Below are 18,676 nucleotides of genomic sequence, written 5' to 3'. Positions count from 1 at the left end.
GCCTGCAAATTTCATGATTTCCTCCTTTTTGATTGCTGAGTAGTATTTATATTACAGTTTATTCACTTTGTATCCCCCCATAAGCCCCTCCCTTCTCCCCTCCTGGTCCCACTCTCCCTCCCCCTTCTTCGCACATGCCCCTCCCCAAGTCCACTGGTAGGAGAGGTCCTCCTCTCCTTCCTTTTGATCTTAGTCTATTAGATTACATCAGGAATGGCTGCATTGTCATCTTCTGTGGCCTGGTAAGGCTGCACTCCCCTCAAGGGGAGGTGATCAAAGAGCAGGCCAATCAGATTATGTCAGAGGCAGTCCCTCTTCCCATTACTATGAAACCCACTTGGACACTACACTGCCATGGCCTATATCTGTGCAGGGGTTCTAGGTTATCTCCATGCATGGTACTTTGTTGGAGTATGAGTCCCTGGGAAGACCCCTGTGTTCAAATTTTCTGGTTTTGTTGCTCTCCTTGTGGGGTTCCTGTCCTCTCCAGATCTTACTATTTCCCACTTCTTACATAAGATTCCCTGAACTTTGCCCAGTAGTTGGTCATAAGTCTCAGCATCTGCTTTGATAGTCTGCAGGGCGGAGCCTTTCAGAGGCCCTCTGTGGCAGGTTCCTAGGTTGTTTCTTTTTTTCTTCTTCTTCTGATGTCTATCCTCTTTGCCTTTCAGGATGGGGATTGAGCGTTTTAGTCAGGGTCTTCTCTCTTAATTAGTTTCTTTAGATGTATTTGCACAACCATGTTTGTAGCAGCTTTATTTGTAATAGCCAGAAGCTGGAAACAGCCCAGATGCCCCTCAAAAAACTGAAGAATGGATGCAGAAATTGTGGTACATCTACACAATGGAATACTACTCTGCAATGAAAAATAAGGAAATCATGAAATTTGCAGGTAAATGGTAGGACCTGGAAAGGATCATTCTTAGTGAGCTGTCCCAGAAGCAGAAAGACACACACTGTAAATTTTTATTTTTTACATTAATTACTTTTTAATCTCTTTGCATCCCAGCTGTAGCTCCCTTCCTCATTCCCTTCCAATCCCAACTTCCCTCCCTCATCTCCTCCCATGCCCCTCTCCAAGTCCACCAATAGGGGAGGTCCACCTCACATTTTAATGGAATCACTCCAAGTATACACAAATGCCCAACCCACATATGAAAAAAAAATGGTGGGATCTGGAAAAGATCATGCTGAGTGAGCTATCCCAGAAGGAGAAAGATATACACAGTATATATGCACTCATATAGACATATAATATAGGATAATCCTACTAATATCTGAAACTAATCAAGAGGGAGGACTCATGCTAAAATGCTCAATTCCTATCCAGAAAGACAAAGAGGCTGGACATCAGAAGAGGGAACAAATCAGGATCCTGACACAGAGGACCTCTGAAAAGCTCTGCCCTGCAGACTTTCAATGTAGATGCTGAGACTTATGGGCAACCTTTGGGCAGAGTGCAGGGAATCTTAGGAAAGAAGTGGGAAACAGTAAGATCTGGAGAGGACAGGAACTCCACAAGAAGAGCAACAGAACCAAAAAATCTGACACAGGGGTCTTTCCTGAGACTGATATTCCAACCAAAGACTATGCATGGAGATAACTTAAGACCCCTGCACAGATGTAACCCATGGCAGTTCAGTATCTAAGTGGGTTCCATTGTAAAAGGAACAGGGACTGTCTCTGACATGAAGTGATTGGCCTGCTCTTTATTTACCTCCCCCTGAGGGGGAAGCAGCATTACCAGGCCACAGAAGAAGACAACAGTAGTCACTCCTGATGAGACCTAATTGACTAGGATCAGAAGGAAGGAAAAGAAGTCCTTCCCTATCAGTGGACTTGGGGAGAGGCATCCATGCAGAGGGTGGAGGAAGGGAGGGATTGAGACTGGAGGAGGGAGAGAACCACAGGGGGGATACAAAGTGAACAAATGTAATTAATAAAGAAAAAAGTAAAAAAAAAAATTGAAATGCATGTTAGAAAGGCATTATTTATCATGGTAACAGAAACAAATCTCATATGATGATCTATGTATATTTTAATAGAGTATTTAAACAGTCATGGGCAAGGTTCTTATTCTAAGAACAACAATGTGTTGATGAGTGTGGAAGGCTGACCTGATCAATTATGGTGTCAGATTAGGAGATGCAAATAAAAACTCATCAATAACACAATGTGTTTACTCATGTTTACTTATATAATATTTAGCTGTTTTATCTTCTACTAAACTCTAGAATTCAGGACTCCCAGAGCATGTCAAACATTTTGATTTCTACATCTTTTCCTCCATAAAATGAGCCATGCATCCTTATAAATATGGCTTATTCAATATTGGAATAAAACATATAAATACCACTGAAATAACAATGACAAAAACTATGGTCATAGTGAAAATAACACAAAATCCTGAAGAAAATGAAAGCTCTTGAAGTTAGAACAAATGATTCCATGACTAAAAGATAAAATGGCTCAACAGTTCAGTTGTCTGTCACTCTACATTTTGGGCTCCAAGGATAATTGCATTCAAATCTTCACATTATCAACACAGACATACACAATTTTTAAATTAAATTTTATTTTTTACATTAATTACATTTTATTCGCTTTGCATCCCAGCTGTAGCCCCCTCCCTCATTTCTTTCCAATCCCACCCTCCCTTCATCACCTCTTCCCTGCCTCTCTCCAAGTCCACTGATAGGGGAGGTCCTCCTCCCTTTCCATCTGATCCTAACTTATAAGGTCTCATCAGGACTGGCTGCAATGTCCTCCTCTGTGGCCTGGCAAGGCTGCTCCCCCCTCAGGAGGAGCTGATCAAAGTGCCAGTCACTGAGTTCATGTCAGAGACAGTCCCTGTTCCCCTTACTAGGGAACCCACTTGGATACTGAGCTATGATGAACATACACAGTTTAAAAAGGTAATAATTTTTTTTTTTTTTACAGAAGTACTTGAACATCAAAAGGGAAACTTCTCTGTTTCTCCACTGAAGCAATGAAAATCACAAAATCAAACAACTTGACCATATGTTAATCTATCCAGCTGAATATGCTCTAAGAATACTGGGGCTTGTCACAGAGGCCACACCTCTAGAACAAGCGTGACAGATTCCCCCTTATCACAGGATCAGCTTCCTGATTTAAATGGCCATGCTTCTGCCATACCTCACTTGGAGAAAGGGAGACTCCTTCATGAAGATTAATTCCCATAAATTCATTATCACCACAAAAACCTTGCCTTCTAATATTGTCACACTGTTTGATTTGAGAACATATGAATTCTGATGTGTTATAAACATTCAATCTCTATAGACTAGAATATAAAATGGAAGATGAACTATCATATGCCATATGAATGAAAGTTTAAAATTATGACGAGCAAGTAAGTAAATATAATAATCATACTAAAGAACCCATGTTGAACACATTTGAATTAAAAATGTAAGCTTTCCACCCTTAAGTAGACAGAATTTAGTCCTCAAACACTTTCCAGTAGGGTGTTTCTAAGGACTTCCTTCTAAAATGGAGAGAGGGGGCAGATGGAGAAGAACTTCACAGTGGAAAAAAACAAACAAACAAACAAACTGTCAAACACTTCCTTAGCCGTTGGTGAAGGTCAACATTAAGAACCATAAGTCATGATGATATTGAATTGTGTTCATTAGTTTCAATGAAAATGGTGTTTCACCTCTCTGCTCTACTCAAAAAGCCATAACCTCAATCTAATTATTATAAAAACATCAGATACATTCCAAGAGAGGAGCAACCTATGAAATAAATCGCTGCTCATAAATGTCACACTGAGAAACTGTAACAATGAAGAGGAACCTTGTGAGACAAGACAATTTGATGTTATCTGGTATCCAGAATAGGACCTTGAGACGGAGGACATTCAGCAAAAAATTAGTCTACATAGAGCATGCGTTTTATAAATCATGTACAATAAGTTTATTACTTGTAATAAATGTATAATAATGTATGGTGATACATAGCAGTGAGGTTTGGAAAGGAAAACCAGAAGTAACTAACATTCCAATTATGTGCATATATAAAGTTTGTAAATCTATGTTCCAAAACTATTTAATAAAATAATTCTCTTTTTATAGATGACCAACATTTTTAAATACTTGTAAAACTGAATTGAAATATTATGATTTAAATAGTATTATTAATAATGATAAATATCAGTAAATAACTATAGATTTTTAAGGAATGATTAATTTTGAGAAGCAGATCTTTTATGAAATAAGTCACTATTAAGGAAGATGGATAGGGAAGAAAGTCAAAATGAAACCAATATACATAAGAGGAAGAAAAGGGTGTGAACAAAGAGTGGGAGAAAGTGAAAAGAGGTGAAGAATGGAAAGGGAAAGGAGGTGAAAGTGGACAGAATAGGAAGGAGAAAGGAAAAAAGAAGGGAGAATAAAGAAGGAGAAAGATGAGATTTATATTGATATTTTCTCCAATACCCTTCTTGACAGACATGTACAAATGTGATTCTCTACCAACCTAATATTCATTCAGAGAAAGTCACATATCATTTGGAATATATTCAGTGGTACATGTCACAAATTTGTCACTCACACGTAATCATTAGCAGCCCCATGGAGCTGTTCCAGGAATATTCTAACCACCAGCTTCCTGCACTGTCAGTGTTAAGTGAATGACTGTACTTATCAAAAGTTCTAACATAATGATCATTTTATGTAAGCTTTATTCAAATAAAATATACATGTAGGATTTTTGAGAAATATTCCAAAACTAAATATTTTGTTCTTGTTGAGCTGCACTGTACTGCAATGCAGTTTGGTATGTTTTGGTAAACACTCTACTTTCAATGAAACAACACCGGTATGGCACCATCATGCTCTCTGCTTAAATAATATGGCCTTAAATAATGACTACATATTACTAATTTATATTTACACATACACACGTGATTTAAGTTAATAATCAAAACTGTTGCTTTATGGAAACCAATTTGTACTAAAACATGGCAAAATTAAATTCTGAGTGGGATGAAGTCCATAAAAATTTTCCTTTTGTACATAAATCTCTTGGGCCAAAAATTGAATAATATTTTCCTTGAGCATTGGTGGTAAATTGAAGAAACACGCTTTTAGTTTATTAACAAAACTTCAAACATTCAATTTCCTATTTATTCCATTTCTCTTGATTTGTACATGTATATGCATTGTGTGCTTGTGTATCTGTGTTCCCTATGTATATGGGCACATATATACAAGTGTGTGCTCTTACTTGTAGACACACTGTAATCCTCCTCTGTCACTTTTCCACCTTCTCCTTTGAGGCAGCGTCTCTCAATCAAGCCTTGAGCTCATGGATATGACTTATTGCAAAAGTAAAATTGATCTGGGGATTTGTTCTCTATCTTCCCAGGCTGAAATTACTAGGGATCCAAACTTTGGTTCTCATGCTTTCTCCGTGAAGTCTTCACCTAAAAAACACCACACTTGTTCTACTGCAGTTTCTTCATGAAACTTCAACTTGTATTAGTTTTACATCAAGACAACTCATCTCAATTTCAAACTGCTTTCTCCATCAAAAAGTAAAATCTTTTATATTCATTAGTGGAAAATATTTTGTGTACAGCACAAATCAGGCTGAAACATGATCACCTCGAGAAATGGATCTAATATGTGAGCTACTGTTTCCATAGAAATAAGTGTAGGCTTTCCAGATTGCCCACAAAATGTTTGTTTTTTATTATTTACCTATGGAGCAGTGAGCTTAAAAGAACCTAAAAACATGCTAACAGGTAAAAGAATTCTGTGATGTGTATTAAGTCATCAATCACTAATCCATGATAAATGAATGCAGCAATGTATTAGTTCCAGGAGAAAAATGGAAAACATCCTCCAGATTCCACTAAGTCCTTGGTAGCTACAAAGCACTTGGTGCGCACTTGATTTTTCTCATTGTGTCAATGGACTTCCATTATTAATCTTATGGTGGCACAGGAGGCTTTCAAAGAGGAAAGTAAACACCCGGTTTTTGTGATAGAATACTACCTGTGCTCATGAAGTTCACCTGTGAAAATAACAGTTTGAATTTACATTACTTTCCCTAAACAGAAGTTCATGGAAGTTGGAAATATGGCTTTGTAGTTATGAGTACTTATGGTGGAGGCAGAGGCAGGCAGATCTCTGTGATTTCAAGGCAAGACTGGTCTACAAAGAGAGTCTGGGACAGCCAAGGCTACACAGCTACACAGAGAAACCCTGTATCGAAATACAAAATAATAAATAAATAAATAAATAAATAAATAAATAAATAAGTAAATAAATAAATAAATAAATAAATAAAGCACTTATTGCTTCCACAGAAGATCCAGGTTGCATTCCTAACACCCATACCAGGTAGCTCACAAACATTTTAAATTTTATTTCCAAATATCTGACACCTCCGACCGGCACCTAAAAATATGCAGTGCCCATATTTCCATTCAGGTACACATACATACATATAAATAAGTATTAGTAATTATTTTTATTTAATTATTTTTATTTTTATTAATTACAGTTTATTTACTTTGTATGCCCCCTGTACCTCCCTCTCTCCTCTCCTCCCAATCCCACCCTCCCTCTTCCCAGACCACTGAAAAGGGAGGTCCTCCTCCCCTTCCCTTTGATCCTAATCTATCAGGTCTCATCAGGAGTGGCTGCATTGCCTTCTTCTGTGGCCTGGTAAGGTTGCTCTCCCCTCAGGAGGAGGTGTTCAAAGAGCAGGCCAATCAGTTCATGTCAAAGACAGTCCCTGTCCCTGTAACCCACTTGGACACTGAACTGCTATAGGCTACCTCTGTGCAGGGGTTCCAGGCCATCTCCATTAGTGTTCCTTGGCTGAAGTATCAGTTTCAGAAAAGATCTCTGTGCCCAGACTTTTTGGATCTGTTGCTGACCTTGTGGAGCTCCTTGTGGAGCTCCTGTCTTCTCCAGGTCTTACTATTAATTATTTTTAAAACAGCAGAGTTATTGATTTATTGACTAGATATCCCAGAAAGAAGACAATACTCGAATATTGATAGGTAAGTATAACAGTCAAAATAAAAGTTTCTAAAGCATAATATGTGAATATATTTACATATAAACAACACACACACACACACATAGAATGGATTTTCATATTTTTGGATTCTATTTCAGGGGATTGACCCAACCACACACTGAAAAAAACACATTCATGTAAGAAATGCACGTGTGCCAACACTGTGCCAAGGGTTTGTGCTTACTGTTGTTCTATAAACAATACATTGCTTGCATGATTTGAACCACTTTTATATTTTAGTAGATATGTTAAGCAATCTGTAAACTGGAATATGTACATAGAACATGTTGAATTACTGCATCATGACTTATAACGGGTGGGACCAGTGGTTTCACCCTCTAATGCTTTAATGCAGTTCCTCATTGTGCAGTGACTCCCTAACCATGAAGTTTTTATGCTCTGAGGATGCTGTAATTTTATTATGTGTTGAATATATTATATTCCAGTGTAGTTATTTCTAACTACATTGATTATTCATGAAAATTTAATAAGATTGTTATTAATTTTTGCTTTTAAATAATTAGATTTGTTATCAGATCTGATGGTTTATTTTGCTAATCCTAGCTCTCAGATGCTGTTTTAAGTAGGCCCTGAGTTTGAGGACAGCTTAAGAAATAGAAACTTCCAGGCCAGCATGTGCTCCAAACCAAGTACATACCTCTAAACAGTAACACAAACTGTGAGAAATGATAGAAGAAAATATAAAACAACATGTACCCCGAAAATACCATATCTGTATTTGCTATTTTTGCTTTGAAGTGCATATAGACAGTTTATTCATACTTTGCTATGTCCTGGCTAAAAACAACAGTAAGCCGACCATAGATTATATTCAGTTGTCTCTAATTGCAAGCCAAGCACAAATGCCTTACAAGAATTATGACCCATCATGGAACACTCACTTCAGAATTCCATGGTTTTCTCTCTCTGCCATTAGCATATGTATGATTAATATTGTACATTGGTACATTGGCCCTTATTTTTTGGAAAGGTCTGGTTGTGACAGGTTTTTTGTTTGTTTGTTTGTTTGTTTGTTTGTTTGTTTGTTTTTTGTTGTTGTTGGGGTTTTTTGGCACTTTCCAGTACTGGCTCTTTACATACTCTGGGGTCTGCAGCGTCCTCCATTGCCTGTAATACTTCAGTCATAACACTCTTTCCTCCAAGTAACTTCATCTATTTCTTTCAAATCATGAATGAGAAAGTCAAAAGTTGCTCACTATTCTTCATTTTATTGTTCTCTAATGGTGCATAATCAACCCCAAAGCTGTGGTAAAATTATATCTCTGTGTTGATCCACATACATCTTATGTTACTTTATAAAAGTAGTTACAATCTGATGTTGTTTGTTTATGTGTGTGTGTATGTGAGAGAAGGAGAAAGAGAGTTGCTATGTCTACTTATACTTTTCTATTAGAATACAGTATTGGTTCTATCTTCTGTCAGTTAATGAGCCAGTGTCTACTGCTCCAGTTCATGTTGTCTTGAAAGAACATCTGCTTAAAGAAAAAAATGTGTGGAGAAGCAAGTGGCCTTGCTACAGAGGAGCTTAGGCAATGGAAATTAGTAAGAATTAGTTACTGCATGATTTGAGAATTTACTCAAAATCTTCAACTATATATATTATTATTTAATCCATTTAATTGAATTTCTGAGTTCAAGTTAGTTAATACATCTTTCACTTTTTAATAAAACATGTTAAATAAAAATTTTAAAGAAAAATATTTTAAAATTTATAACAGAACACTTTAATTTAGGAATCACTACCTTGTACATCTCAGTTATTTATCCTGGATCTAGAACAGCTATTCAGATATAATTACTATATGGATAGAAGCTATTTAAGTAATGTTACATTTGGAAAATTTATCAGATTTTTTTATTTTAGAAAAATGTCTATAATTTATATAGACATGCATATGTGTAGGTGTTTATGTCAATACATTTCACTAGATATAATGTGTTAGATTTTTGGAAAAATAAGAGATTCACATATACATACACACATATATGTATATGTATATATATACATATATATATACACACACATACATATATATTTTGGATAATGAGCTTTTCTGCATAGACAAAGTAGTCTTTCTAAAACATGATGTTTTATATTGACTGTCCTCAACACAAGAGAAGCATGGTGACTTTGTACAAGAAAGAAGCTATAAGTACAAAGCATTTTAAAGCAGAAATTAAATCATAAATCTTTGGATTATAGCTCTGGAATTAAGGAACAACAACAACAACAACAAAACAAGTCAAGTCATTTATTCAAAAGTCTGAGAGTATCTGTTACCAAAGGTAAGCTCTGGAAATTGATGAACTGCGCACTCAGGAAGAAAGAATGTCTGGTGAGTGTAATGCATGTCCTAGCTGTTCCTCTCTCTTCCTCAGGAGGTCCCTGGATGGAGTGGTTTCCCCAAGAATGAGACAGGGCAAAGGGGTGAAACTTTCTTAACAGGTATTGAGCTGAATGTGCAGTGCTGCACAACCTAATATCAGCTTAAAAAATACGCATATTTGAACAGGAAAGTTTGAGGCTTCCATGGAATCCTTCATCCAGTTCTTAAAATGTTAAACAAGAGGCACAGAAGATTGGCAGGATGAAAAGGAGACAAAACCAGATATATTGACATGTACACATAAAAAATTTCGATCAATGATGGTGTGAGATTTGAGAATCAGGAAACTGCAAAATAAAAGGATTTGTAATGATAGAGAAAAGACTGAAGACATCCACTCTTACATTTGCTTTACTAATTTTTTCATTAAATAATATATTTCCTAAGTTAAAATAGAAGACAGTGTAAAAACTATAGTACGATAGATTCATTAATACATGTAAAAGCAATAAATCATTGTCTTTGATAACATACAGAATATATTTTGGTAATTTTATAAGTAAACAGACTCTTGATCCCTTAGGATGGCTGATGGACAGGAGTGGAGACACAGGACATTTCCCTTGGTGAAGTTTCCAAGACCTAGATAAACATGGTAAAGGTGGAAATTTAAAGAAAAATTAAATTTGGAGAGTACACTACAATATAAATTTTTAAAAGCATATGACAGTGTAGGAATGAAAAATGTTTATAGCTTCTAAGACAGCAGAAATTATACTTCAGGGTAGAAAATTGTAAAAAGAAAAAGCACCTTTGGCATGCATAGTAAAGTAAATAGAAATAACTTAGAAAATTTATTTTTCTGAAAGAAAGTAGAAAATAAGAGACGATGCAACTATTCCACCGCATTACCCTCTGCACAAGCAAACAAAAATATTCACCACAGAACACAGTGCTGACAGGTCACTGAAGAGGAACCTCATCGTTCAAAGAATCTCCCAGCAAACAAACTGCTACCTGCAGAGGGAAAGAGAATAATTTACAATATGGAAAAGAGGCAATGCTTATTATAGTTAAAATTATTTATTATAGTTAAAATTTAAAACCTAAGCCAGCTGTGGTGACACATGCCTTTAACCCCAGCACTGGGAAGACAATGGCAGGTGGATCTCTATGAGTTAAAAGCCAGATTGGTTTAGGTAGTGAGTTCCAGTACAGACTGAGCTATAGCAAGAAACTCTGTCTCAATTTAATAATAGTAAATAATAATAATAATAATAATAATTATTATTATAAATTAAATAAAATCATAGCCAATATTGTGCAGAGTTGTGGCCCAGTATCAACAGAAAAGAAGAAAACAGTTAATTCTGTGATGCTGCTCTTGTATGTACACAGCCTGAGGCAAGTAAGGGGAAATCATCAGGATAGCTTGAGAAAGATAAAGATCCATTTAATAACAGCATCCTATAAAACTGTCGGCAACTCTCTGAATGGCTGCCTACAAGATATGCAGGAATAAAAATGAAGCAGAGATCCAGAGAATGCCTAAACAATGCTTGGCCCAACCTGAAACCCACCTTATGGGAGAGAGCCCCTGACTACGTTAATGGTATTCTGCTGTTCTTGTACAGGAGCCTAGCATAACTGTCTTCTGAGAGGCTCCGACAAGCAGCTGTTGGAAATGATGCTGAGACCCACTGTCAAACATTGGCTGAGCCCAGAAAGTCTTTAGAGTGGGGGTGAAGGATAGAAGGACCCAGTGGGGACAGAAACTCCATAAGCAGATCCACAGAGAGAATTAACCAGAGCCCAGGGGGCTTGGGGAGACTGAAGCCCCAACCAAGGAATATGCATGAACTGGATCTAGGCCCCCTATACAGATGCAACCAACAAGCAGATTGTTCTTCATATGGGACCACTACTAAGGGAGCTGGGGCAGTCTTTGAGTCAACAGATTCTTTGAGGAATCTGTTGCCTGCTTTTCAATCACTTCTCCCTGGCAGTGCTGTCTCACCAGACCCCAAGGGAAGAGGGTGTACTCAGTCCTGATGAGACTTGATGTGCAGGGGTGGGCTGGAGGAAACTCCTCACTTCTGAGGAGTAGATGTGAGGGGGAAGAGGGAGGGAAGGTGGCACAGGGAGAAGATGACGGAGGGGGCTATGGTAGGGATGTGAAGTGAATAAATAAATTAATTTTTTAAATTCTTTGAATATTGTAGATATTTTCAGACAAATATCTTCAAAAATGTTTTTTCCTGTCTATTCAGCATGACTTTGGAGTACCAACATTAGGGTTTTCTGAAATCCTATTTGACTTTTTTTTTTTTCTATTATTTCCTGAACAGTTTACTGGAATTCTTCTCAAAAGGGTCTTATCTGTTCCTACTTCTTAAAATAAATATCTACCTTACATATTTACTGTCTAATTTTTACTTTATGTTCTTTAATTAAACTTTTTTAGCAATTTTGGTTGAATTTTATACAAAGTCAGAGAAGGAGAATCTAGTATCAATCGTCTACATATTGGCATCAGTTCTCAGATCACCATTTGTATGAGTCTGTATTCTTTTTTTTTTCTTTCTTTTTTTTTAATTTTATTTTTTTCTTATCAGTTACATTTTATTAACTCTGTATCCCAGCCATGTCCCGATCCCTCATTCCCTCCCAGTCCCTCCCTCCCTCCCTCATCTCCACCGTGCCCCTTGCCAAGTCCACTAATAGGGGGGACCTCCTCCCCATTCATCTGATCCTATTTTATCAGGTATCTTCAGGACTGGCTGCAAAGCCCTCCTCCGTGGCCTAACAGGACTGCTCCTCCCTTGGGGGGTGGGGAGGCCAAAGAGCCAGTCATTGAGTTCCTGTTAGAAACAGTCCTTGTTTCCCTCACTATGAGAAACCAATTGGTTACTGAGCTACCACAGGCTACATCTGAGCAGAGTTTCTAGGTTACATTCATACATGGTCCTTGGTTGCATGTCAGTCTCAGAAAAGACCCTGTGCCCAGATATATTTGGTCCTTGTGGAGCTCCTATCCTTTCCTCATCAGACTAACTCCCCTTCTTTCTTATGATTCCCTGTACTCTGCCAAAGGTTTGGTCATGAGTCTTTGCTTTGAAAACACTGCTAGTTAGAGTCTTTCATATGCGCTCAGTAGACTCCTGTCATATGTTCAATGCGCATCCCATTTGTCTTTCTAAACGAGGATTGATAATCTTACCCCATGTGCGCTCTCTTGATTATCTTTTTTAGGTGTGTAGATTTCATTATGTTTATCATATCTTATAGGTCTATAAAAGTGAGTATATACCGTGTTTGTCTTTCTCCTTCTGGGATATTTCACTCAGGATGATCTTTTCTAGATCCCACCATTTGCCTGCAAAGTTCATGATTTCCTCCTTTTTGATTGCTGAATAGTATTCCATTGTGAAAATACCACAATTTCTGTACCCATTCCTCCGTTGATGGACATCTGGGTTGTTTCCAGGTTCTGGCTATTACAAATAATGCTGCTATAAACATGGTTGAGCAAATATCCCTTTTGTGTACTTGAGCAAACTTTGGGTATATACCTAGCAGTGGTATAGCTGGGTCTTGAGGAAGCACTATTCCTAATTGTCTTAGAAAGCGCCAGATAGATTTCCAGAGTGGTTGTATCAGTTTACATTCCCACCAGCAGTGGAGGAGGGTTCCCCTTTCTCCACAACCTCTCCAGCATGTGTTGTCCCTTGAGTTTTTCATCTTGGCCATTCTGATGGGTGTAAGGTGATATCTCAGGGTCGTTTTGATTTGCATTTCCCTGATGGCTAATGAGGATGAGCATTTCTTTAAGTGTTTCTCTGCCATTCGATGTTCCTCTGTCAAGAATTCTCTGTTTAGCTCTGTTCTCCATTTTTTAAGTGGATTACTTGGTTTGCTGCTTTTCAGCTTCTTTAGTTCTTTCTATATACTCGATATTAGTCCCCTGTCAGATAAAGGGTTAGTGAAGATTCTTTCCAAATCTGTAGGCAGGTGTTTTGTTTTGATGACAGTGTCCTTTGCTTTACAGAAGCTTTTCAGTTTCATGAGGTCCCATTTATTGATTGTTCCTCTTAGAGCCTGTGCTGTTGGTGTTCTGTTCAGGAAGTTGTCTCCTGTGCCAATGAGTTCTAGGCTGTTCCCCACTTTTTCTTCTAACAGATTTAGAGTATCTGGTTTTATGTTGAGGTCTTTGATCCACTTGGAATTTAGTTTTGTGCAGGGTGATAAATATGGATCTATTTTCATTTTTCTGCATGTGGACATCCAGTTGGACCAGCACCATTTGTTGAAGATGCTGTCTTTTTTCCATTGAATGGTTTTGGCTTCTTTGTCAAAAATCGAGTATTCATAGGTGTGTGGGTTTATTTCTGGGTCTTCTATGTGGTTCCATTGATCCTCCTTTCTGTTTTTATGCCAATACCATGCAGTTTTTATTACTGTTGCTCTGTAGTACAACTGGAGATCGGGGATGGAGATACCTACAGATGATCTGTTGTTGTACAGGATTGTTTTGGAGATTCTGGGTTTTTTGTTTCTCCATATGAAGCTGAGAACCTTTTTTTCAAGGTCTGTAAAGAATTAAGTTGGTATTTTGATGGGAATTGCATTGAATCTGTAGATTGCTTTTGGCAGGATGGCCATTTTCACAATGTTAAACCTACCAATCCATGAGCACGGGAGAACTTTCCATCTTCTGAGATCTTCTTCAATTAATTTCTTCAGAGACTTGAATTTTTTCTCAAACAGGTCTTTCACTTGCTTGGTTAGTGTCACCCCAAGGTACTTTATGTGGTTAGTGGCTATTGTGAAGGGTATTGTTTCCCTAATTTCTTTCTCGGCCATTTTGTCTTTGGTATACAGGAGGGCTTCTGATTTTTTTGAGTTGATTTTGTATCCTGCCAATTTGCTGAAGGTGTTTATCAGCTGGAGTAGTTCTCTGGTTGAATTCTTGGGGTCGCTCATATATACTATCATATCATCTGCGAATAGTGACACTTTGACCTCTTCCTTTCCAATTTGTATCCCCTTGATCTCCTTTAGTTGTCTTATTGCTCTGGCTAGGACTTCAAGTACTATGTTGAAGAGGTATGGAGAAAGTGGACAGTCTTGTCTTGTCCCTGATTTCAGTGGGATTGATTTAAGTTTCTCTCCATTGAGTTTGATGTTGGCTATAGGCTTGCTGTATATTGCCTTTACTATGTTTAGATATGTGCCTTGTATCCCTGATCTCTCCAACACTTTAAACATGAATGGGTGTTGGACTTTGTCAATTGCTTTTTCAGCATCTAAGGAGATGATCATGTGGTGTTTCTCCTTCAGTTTGTTTATGTGGTGGATTACATTGATGGATTTCCATATGTTGAACCACCCTTGCATGCCTGGGATGAAGCCTACTTGGTTGTGGTGGATGATATCTTTGATGTGTTCTTGGATTCGGTTTGCAAGTATTTTATTGAGTATTTTTGCGTCAATGTTCATAAGAGAGATAGGTATGAAGTTCTCTTTTTTTGTTGGGTCTTTGTGTGGTTTAGGTATCAGGGTGACTGTTGCTTCATAGAATGAGTTTGGTAATGTACCTTCTGTTTCTATTTTGTGGAATAGTTTGAGGAGAATTGGTGTGAGCACTTCTTTGAAGGTCTGTTAGAATTCCGTGCTGAAACCATGTGGCCCAGGGCTTTTTTTGGAGGGGAGACTGTGAATGACTGCTTCAATTTCCTTGGGGGATATAGGGCTGTTCAGTCTTTCTACCTGATCTTGACTTAATGTTGGAAGATGGAATCTCTCAAGAAAAATGTCCATTTAATTTAGGTTTTCAAATTTTGTGGCATATAGGCTTTTGTAGTATGACCTAATGATTGTTTGAATTTCCTCTGTGTCTGTAGTTATGTCACCCTTTTCATCTCTGATTTTGTTTATTTGGATAGATTCTCTCTGCTTTTTAGTTAGTTTGGCTAAGGGTTTGTCTATCTTGTTGATTTTCTCAAAGAACCAGCTTTTTGTTTCATTGATTCTTTGAATAGTTTTATTTGTTTCTAATTGATTGATTTCAGCCCTGAGTTTGATTATTTCCAGCCATCTGCTCCTCTTGGGTGTATCTGCTTCTTTTTTTTCTAGGGTTTTCAGTTGGGCCATTAAGTTGTTTGTATGTGATGGTACAAATATCTTCTTCCAGGCACTTAGTGCTATAAATTTTCCCCTGAGCACTGCTTTCAATGTGTCCCATAAATTTGGGTATGTTGTGCCTTCATTTTCATTGAATTCTAGGAAGTCTTTAATTTCTTTCTTTATTTCTTCCTTAACCCAGCTGTCGTTGAGTAACAGGTTGTTCAGTTTCCATGTGCGTGTAAGCTGTTTGTTATTTCTGTTGTTGTTGAGGTCCAGCTTAAGTCCATGGTGGTCAGATAGGATACAAGGGTTTACTTCAATCTTTTTGTATCTGTTGAGGCTTTCTTTATGACCAACTATATGGTCTATTTTGGAGAAGGTTCCATGCAGTGCTGAAAGGAAGGTATACTCTTTTGAGTTTGGATGAAAAGACCTGTAGATGTCTATTAGGTCCATTTGATTTAGGGTCTCTGTAAGGGTTTTTATTTCCCCATTTGTTTTCTGTCTAGTTGATCTGTCCCTTGGTGAGAGTGGAGTGTTGAAGTCTCCCACTATTAGGGGTTTAGGATCAATGTGTGATTTAAGCTTTAATATTGTTTCATTTACGAATGTAGGTGCTCTTGTATTTGGGGCATAGATATTCAAAATTGTGATGTCCTCTTGTTGGATTTTTCCTTTGATGAGAATATAGTGGCCGTCCTTATCTTTTTTGATTAACTCTGGATGAAAGTCTATTTTATTAGATATTAGGATGGCTACTCCCGCTTATTTTCTGGAACCATTTGCTTGAAAAACATTTTTCCAGCCCTTTACTCTGAGGTAGTGTTTATCTTTGTTGCATAGGTGTGTTTCTTGGATGCAACAGAATGATGGATCGTGTTTCCGCAACCATTCTGTTAGTCTGTGTCTTTTAATTGGGGAGTTGAGTCCGTTGATGTTGATAGAAACTAGTGACCAACAATTGTTACTTACTTTAGATGTGGTGTTGGTGGTGTCACTGTGTTTCATTGCTTGTCTTCTTTTAGATTTTTTGTTTTGTAGTTATGTATTTCCTCTGTTTCCTTAGATGTAGTTGTTTTCTTTGGGCTGGAGTTTCCCTTCTAGTAACTTCTGTAGAGCTGGGTTACTATGTAGATATTGTTTAAATTTGGTTTTGTCATGAAATATTTTGAATTCTCCATGCATGTTGATTGAAAGTTTTGCTGGGGATAGTAGTCTGGGTTGGAATCTCTGGTTCCTTAAAAACTGTATGATTTCTGTCCAGGCCCTTCTGGATTTCATAGTTTCTGTTGAGAAATCTGGTGTGATTCCGATAGGTCTACCCCCATATGTTACTTGGCCTTTTTCCCTTGCTGCTTTTAGAATTTTTTCTTTGTTCTGTAGGTTCAGTGTTTTGACTATGACGTGACGTGAAGAATTTCTTTTCTGGTCTAGTCTACTTGGTGTTCTGTAGGCCTCTTGTATGTTTATGGCCATCTCCTTCTTTATGTTGGGAAAGTTTTCTTTTATAATTTTCTTGAAAATATTTTCCGGACCTTTGAGCCTGATGTCTTCTTTTTCTTCTACTCCTATTATTCTTAGGTTTTGTCTTTTCCTGGTGTCCTTGATTTCTTGGATGTTTTGTGTTTGGAACTTTTCAGATTTTATTTTTTCTTTGAGAGATGTGTCAATTTCTGCAAGTGTATCTTCGGCTCCTGAGAGTTTTTCTTCCATCTCTTGTATTCTGTTGGTGATGCTTACCTTTGTAGTTCCTGATCTTTTCTCTATGTTCTCCAGCTCCTGGTTTTTCTCTATTTGTGTTTTCTTTATTGATTCTAATTCTGTTTTCATGTCTTGCACCATTTCCTTCATCTTTTTGATTGTGGACTCCTGCTTTTCAATGATAGCTTCTATTTTTTTTGTCCGTTTCCTCTCTATGTATCACTAATTGTGCCTCTACTTCTCTGGGTATAATTGCCTGTATTTCTATGAGAGCTTTGTTTATTTCTTCTTTATTTTCCTTCATTTGTGTGGACATTTCTTTGAGAGCTTTGTGCATTTCTTCTCTGTTTGCCTCAATTTTTGTGGTCATTTCTCTGAGTGCACAATTTGTTTCCTCTTGGCTAGTCTCGATTTCTTTGGTTATTTCTCTGAGGGCTTTGTTCATTTCATCTCTATGGACCTCTAATAGCTGGAGAAACATAGTTTTGAGGTTGTTTTCTTGTGTATCTAGTGAATTGAAGTGTCCATTGTTTTGTGGGGTTGCTGGCGAGGTCATTATGTCCTGATTTTTGTTGGGAGTGTTCTTACATCTGCCTCTAGCCATCTGGTTATTTATAATCCTCACTGGTTGTTCCTCGAGATTATAGTTTGGGCTATGATCCTCTCTTTCTGTTTTCTGGACTGTTTTTTCAGGAAGATGAGAGAGGTTCACTGCTTTGGGAGTGTGCACTGTGTTTTCAGTTTTGCCTAAGTAAAGCATGTGACGCTGGAGCTATTAGAGTTCGCTTTTAGTGGGCGCAGTGTGCATGCGCGTATTCTCTGACTATTGAGTGACCTGCAAGCCACTATTATGCAGTTCTGACTGAGATCCAGGGATTGTTTGCCTGGATTACCCTGGTGGACCCGCAAGGCAGAGGCTTCAATGTTGGGGTCGTTATCTCAAGAATCCCTATGATGCCCACACTAGGGGTGTGGGTGGCAGGGATCTTGTCTGGTTGCTTCTGTAGAGAGGCCCTAGGTCTGGGGCAATCTCTCCCTAGAAGGCTCACTCACTCTCTTGCAGGACTAGTTGGAATGCACAGGGGTTCCCCTTGCTCACTTCTCTCTGTTTTGGTCCTGCTGCGGAAGTGCACGGGTAGGCTAACAGTCAGCTCTGTGACACTCTGGCCGCAGGACTCGGTGTCCACCTTTCCTGTGTGCTGCCTCTTTGTCCTTTCCCTCTGCCAGGAGGGGTTATGTTGACTGGTCCCTGGGTGGCGCGGGAAAGAGTTAGGATGATTGTACTCAATCCCAGATCCTGGGCCCAGATCTCTCTGCCAGAAGCAGCCTAGCGGTAGAATCTCTGTTTGCTGATCCCAAGACAGTACCGGGTAGGGTTGAGTGTCCTCAGATCCAGAGCTTGGGTTTCTCTGCTAGGGGCCGCTGGGTGAGCTGGAGAG

The sequence above is a fragment of the Psammomys obesus genome, unplaced genomic scaffold, assembly GCF_907164565.1.
Source record: "Psammomys obesus unplaced genomic scaffold, mPsaObe1.curated_primary_1811, whole genome shotgun sequence".
Lineage (NCBI taxonomy): Eukaryota > Metazoa > Chordata > Mammalia > Rodentia > Muridae > Psammomys > Psammomys obesus.
The sequence above is the reverse complement of the archived record's forward strand: the minus strand, read 5'-3'. Positions refer to the sequence as shown.